Source organism: Aegilops tauschii, chromosome 6, assembly GCF_002575655.3.
Source record: "Aegilops tauschii subsp. strangulata cultivar AL8/78 chromosome 6, Aet v6.0, whole genome shotgun sequence".
NCBI classification, from domain to species: Eukaryota; Viridiplantae; Streptophyta; class Magnoliopsida; order Poales; family Poaceae; genus Aegilops; species Aegilops tauschii.
In genome coordinates, this window is record NC_053040.3 from 193,218,148 (window position 1) to 193,224,773 (window position 6,626).

The following is a 6,626-nucleotide window of genomic DNA, read 5'->3' on the forward strand; positions in this document are numbered from 1 at the left end:
GAGGTAATATAAGAGTATGAAACCTTGTCGGACTGTACTATTTGAACCGAGCTAAAAAGGTGCAAATCACCATACATGTACTCACATATTTATCAATTTTTTTAGAAAAGGAGGAGGACCTCCGGCTTCTGCATCTGGGCGATGCATGCAGCCACTTTATTAATTATTCTCACAAGACCTTATAAAGTCATACAACAGTAAGACTAAAGCCACCGTCTAAGCAACAACTGTCGCTACATCTATCCAATTGATGAAGGAGCGCTGATAGCATGGGCCTAATACCAAACAGACATCGCAGCCAGACCTAACATCTAAGACCTGAGGTCCCAACCAGGACGCCTGCTGGGTATGGGCACCCACCAGTCCGGCGTGCTCCCCAACTAGGATGCCTGCCGGGTATGAGGCCGCCGCAGCCACTTGCCACCAATCCATCTTCAGAGCTGTACTGCTGCATCGACCTTGCCCGGTCTAGCTGCCGCCGATGCCACCACGACGCCAGACAGCGTCGACCTCCTGCGCGAGTCCATCATCGCACATCAGACTCCTAATCTCCAGGACGCCATGCCATCGAGATCTGTCACCATCCATGTGTATGATGAAGCACCACTCCACCAAAGACGTCGTCCACCGGTCCCTCGAGCCCGCGTACACCTCCAAGAAAGACGCCCCCAAGGGGGAAACGACACAATCGCTCCGCCGTCTTCTGATCTATCGATCTAGGGTTTCCCCCCAGGTAGCAGATAGTAGTCTAGAACTTCTCCACTGCGATGCCTTCAAGAAGGGAACGACGTCGAAGAACGCCGCCATCGCCGGCTTTGGCATCTAGCCAAGAGCAGGTTTTCACCCAGATCTGTTCGAAGAACTCCATCCAGCTTCTTGTGCACGGACCGCCGCCTTCTCTGTCGGAGACTAGATCAAAAGGATCCAGCCGCTACCGCCAGATCCATGCAGCCAGCACCGGGAGATGACGACAGTCTCCCTGTACCAGAGCTAGCACGAACCGAAGCAGATCGAGTCGGAGATAATGATACTCCTGGATCTCCGGCAGACCAGCGAGCCGCCGGCACCACCGTGTCCAGATCGCCGGCCACGCCGGGCCGCCGCCACCCCCGCGCCGTCCGGTAGTCACCAGATCCGGGACAAGCTGGAACCGGTCGACCAACGGGCGCGCCGCCACCCAGCCATGGGGTCGCCGCCCCGGCCACCGCCGCCCCTAGGCATCCGGCCGATTCCCACCGGCACCACCATAGCCGCCGCCGTCGGGACGCCGTGCCGCCGTGGGCCGAATTGGGGGCCGCACCTCCGCGGATCTGGGTGCCCGCGCCACCCATAGATCTAGGGGAGAGGGGTGAGGCCTTCCGCCACCGCGTCGCACGCACGGGCTTTGCCCGGCACCGACTACCAACGGCGGCGGAGGGGAGGACGGGGCGTGGGAAGGGTCGCCGGCGGCGGAGGTTGGCCCCCCGTGTCGCCCGCGAGGGGGGCGACGCGAGAGGGAGAGCCGAAGCTAGCGGAGCAGTTGGCGTTCGTTCGTTCACTCACATATTTATCATAAGTCACATAGTTAACATAAATGCATGAAACCTTGCCGATTGCTGTACTATTTGGAGCTGAGCTAAAAAGATGATTTACACGATGTTAAAGTGTTGGCACTGCAATGGTATGGTTTGTGTTTATTTTAGTGTCGGATGTAATTGACATATAATGGTGTAGTTTTGTATATTATCAATGTTCCATTACATTATTTTCGATCATATTGGTAAAAAGGAGAGTGTGTGTTATTTGTAGATTTTAGTGTGTAGCTTGTACTTCTCTGGGATTAGAAGGAATGTAGCTCTAGTGTGGTCGATATTCTAAAGTAAACATGCTTTTTGCTGATGTATTTTTTCCTTTTGTAGCTAAAATGCCACAGATCATCTGAATCTTATTGATACGTGGATGTTAATCTTGATGTGTTTAGTCCAACGATGCTGCACAGGGTTAGCCAACAAATACACAACATAACGGCGAGTTTGGTTGGGCTGTGAATTTTCAAAAAGCTGATGTGAGCTGTGGAAAAACTAGAAGTTTGGTTGAGATATAGCTGTGAAATTGTAGATTTGGCGTGAATTGTCTTAATGCCGTTGCGGCCTAAAAGAATATCTTCATATGCATTTGGCGAAGCATAGATAGAATTTAAGGTAGGGAGAGTTTGTTGACACAAAAGCAGAGTCTAAGCCCATGCATGCCAATGCATTTATATCACTGTAAATAGGTAGTCAAGTGCAAATGCAAATACAAACATATGTAAAAAGAAGTGCAATATCAAGAGGTACCTCACTAAGTGAAGATCACAGAAGTCTCAATTCATCACCGGTTTAGGTAGTGACATGTGGATACACTCATTACAATTGTACGGAGACATTGAGTCAAAGTATCTTGTCAAATCTAAATTTACAACATGAGTACTGTGTATTGTTTGAAAATCTAGAGGGATAAATTCACACAGGCACTCCCTTTCCATTGGTGATGTACACAACATAATTTAAAAGAAAAAATATACCTGTCACTTTGCCACTCCCTTCCTTCCATTTTCTCATTGTTGCTCCTTTTCCATTTGTTGATTTTGTAGCCTTTCAGATAGCCCACCGGCAACAACAGCAGGTCATCATGCACCTGCACCGCCTTGTGCCCTTGTGTGGGGTCTTCCGCGCTGTGTGTTCTCCCAGATGACGCCGTCACATGCCTGCTGATGTAGGATAGAGACCCTAGGGTTCCCAATCTTTCACCCTTTAAGGTGGAGAAGAATGAACACAAGAGAATCAACAAGAGAAACACTCAAAGACGAGAAAGTCACACATCCACTAACTCCACAATCCCATACAAGCACGTAGATCCATAATTAACAAAAGGAAACAAGTAAAAGGTAGTTCTTTCCAAATCATTGGAGGAATTGAGGCTTTGAAGGGGGTAGTCTTCTCCAACCCTAAGGGAGGAGGTCTCGAATCCACATGAGATCTTCTCCATAGGAGGTCTTGATCTCCAATGGACTAGATAAAGGAGCAAAGCTCTCTCTAGTTCATCTTGTACACTTTGCTAACACTAATTCGTCCAAGGGGTATATATATAGTCTAGGGGGTGAGAAGGGGTACATGGGCCAAAACTCGAGTGGTTGCATGCAGGCAGTACCGGACTTCTGTTGGTCACCAGATGTTTAGTGGCTTCTTAGGGACTGGATGTCCGGCGGCTTGTCGGGGTCTAGTCGTCCAGAGGCCTTCAGACTTATGGTATTTTATGTCGATTTGGTTCTGGATAGTCATCGCTAGATTTTCGATAAGGACCGGATGTCCGGTGGCTCGGGACGCTAGATGTCCAGTCACTGTAGAGTTGATCCACGACTTGTTTTCCTAGGAGGTTCTCCCCGCGTTGCACCTGATGTCTGGTGGTCCTATCGGACATCCGGCGGCTGTAGCTTTTCTACAACCTTCGTTCTTGATTCTCTTACTCCGCTTCCATGCCATCTTGTCCATGGCCATCTTCTTGGTACCTAATCACGCATAACACGTCCGCCTTAGGTAGTACCCATGTCTCACATGAATGGAAGGGATAATCATTAAGGAGCGGATTAACCTCCTCTTCAATGGCTTGTGCGTGAGCTCTTGTCAATGGTCCTCTTGGTGCTTGTGGAGTTGGTGTAGTATCCATGGGGATGACCGTTTGTGCTCCGCACCATTGCCCCCACCCCTTGGGAAAGATCCGCTCCCAGACCATGATCTTCATCACCATGGTAAGGGGCCAAGTCGTTGATGTTGAATGTGTCACTCACATTATACTTGTCGAGTGGTATGTTGATCTTGTAGGCGTTCTTGTTGATGCGTTGTAAGATCTTGAATGGACTTTCCGCACGAGGTAAGAGCCTGGACTTGCATGCATTAGGGAAGCGATCCTTTCGTAGATGGATCCATACGAGATCTTCGGGGTCGTATACCACCGACTTCTTGGTTTTGTTTGTTTTGGAGGCATGCCTTGCGACTCGCCACTTGATGGTGAGCCTTGGGTTTTCGTGCATCTTCTTCATGTATGTGGGACGGGCAATCACATCCATGTTCGTGCGTTCTTGCAGCGATAGTGGGAGGATGTCCAATGGGGACAACGCGATGGAGCTGTAAACCACCTCGAAGGGAGACTTCATCACAAAAAAAGGCACATCCGTGACATTTTGGCCCGAACGAATTTTGTGTGTGTCATGGTTATGAAACTTCTATGACGATAATTGTGACAAAAACACGTATCATCATAGATGTGGTGGGCTCCTACTTCTATGACAAAAAATCATGACAGAAAATGGGCTTTTCGTGCTGGGCCGGACAGGGACGCACCTACATGACATTCTTTGGGCCGTCCATGACAGAAAAAATCATGGTAGAAGCGAGGGCGAGGAAAATTTCAGGGAGTTCCCGGTTATGATGGGTGGTCGGGGTTGAGCGATGCACAGAGGTTTGCGCATTTCTCTCGTATACATACGTGCGTGTGTGCGAGGCATTGGGCTCTAACTGAACCCGAGCGATTGCACTAGCTACGTTACTGAACTTGAGCGATCGACCCCTTGCTGTTAACTGAACTCGAGCGATTCCTTTGTTGCTGAATGAACCTGAGCGATTCCTTCGCTATTGATGCTAACTAAATCCTAGTGATCGATCGCTGCTGCTGCTTACTGAAGCCGATCAAACCTGCCTCCCGATGAACAGTGACTGTTGGGGGTTGGTTGAACGAGTCAAGAAATGGTGAGTCTAGCCGGTTGGTTGTGGTTGGATGACCAGTTCCCGATGGGGGTTGGTGTAACGCCCCGGACACACCCGCCGGTGGTCGTTACTCCTGGCAGGATCTAGACTGGCCCCACAGATCAATACTAGTCTTTTCTGCGCACTTTGTCCTCACTCGTGCGCACCCGGGAGCAACTTCCCGGTCGGTCACCCATCCTGAAATTACACCAAGCTGAGCACGCTTAACTTTGGAGTTCTATCCGAATGGGCTTCCGGAAAAGAAGGAATTCCTTATTGATATGAGTAGTCTATCATCCCTAATAAGCCAGGCTATCACATACACCCCCACTCAGAGGAACCGACGTCCTCGTCGGGCCACATGAACGCTCCCTCTTGGCACATACGTCTGTGCATCCAGTCCGGTACATGTGCCATGCCATGTGCCACGACGGGTCACAAACGTCATGAACAACATGACCGCACACCTATCCGCAAACATCCGTGTAACCGCGAGGGTCGGCTCTGATACCAACTTGCTATGCCCCGGACACACCCGCCGGTGGTCGTTACTCCTGGTAGGATCTAGACTGGCCCCACAGATTAATACTAGTCTTTTCTGCGCACTTTGTCCTCACTCGTGCGCACCCGGGAGCAACTTCCTGGTCGGTCACCCATCCTGAAATTACCTCAAGCTGAGCACGCTTAACTTTGGAGTTCTATCCGAATGGGCTTCCGGAAAAGAAGGAATTCCTTATTGATATGAGTAGTCTATCATCCCTAATAAGCCAGGCTATCACAGTTGGATGAACAAGACCTCGTGGTAGTAGGCCGTTATCGCTGGATGAACAGGACCCTGAGGAGGCCGCAACACCCGAGCCGGTTAGGGGTGTATGAACAGGACCCCGTGGAAGGCTGGTTGAACAGTAGCTGGTGGAGGTAGGAGGAAGACGCGGTGGATGAACAGTACCAGGAGGAGGCTGGAGGAAGTTGACGGTGGATGAACAGTAGCCCGTGGAGGCTGGAGCGAGGCAGTAGACGGTGGATGAACAATAGCCCATGGAGTCCCGTTTTGCGGTACGCCACACCCCTCCCGATGAATAGGAGCCCGTTTCGACCGTAGGAGCTCGAACAGAAGTTCGTTTCCTCCGTTTTGCGGTACGCCAGACCCCTCCCGATGAACATGATCCCGTTTCGACCATAGCCGATCGAACAGAAGGCCGTTTCCTCCGTACTGCGGTACGCCAGACCCCGTTTTGGCTATTCCTTCCAAGCCGGTTGGCTCCCATTGAACAAGACGCATTCCGACCCAGTCTGTTGCCTCCCGATGAACATGACGCTGTTTCTCCATTCCGACCCAGCCGGTTAGGTGTCCGATGAACATGATGCCATCACTGTGCGCGTTCGAGACCACGCCCGTATGTACGTACATGGCCGTCATTTTTGCAGCGTGGCTGTCGTATGTGTACACGATTTAGATAAGACCGTCTGAACAGCTACGGCTCCTTACTGGGCCATGGTTCATCATGGCTGAAAGACCGATGGACCAGTATGTACGTACACGTTTGCGACCAGAATGACAACGCTACGTACGCTTCGACCAGGTGGGTCTCGGCTGTCAGGGAGGATAAGGAGGCACTTCCTTGCATGCGAAGATATTGATGGTGGGTCCGAGCTATCAGGGGGAGGATTCATTTTTTTGCGCGTAATAAGGAGGCACTTCCTTGCGTGCGAAGATGTAGCTGGTGGGTCCAGTTGTCAGCCTCACCGCATACAGTCCTCTTCCGATGGTTGTCGTTCGTTGACCACGTTGACCATGCCGCACGGACAACACCCAAGCAGTGGACAACGATGAGGCAGGGAATGACGTGGAGCCTAGGAACACGT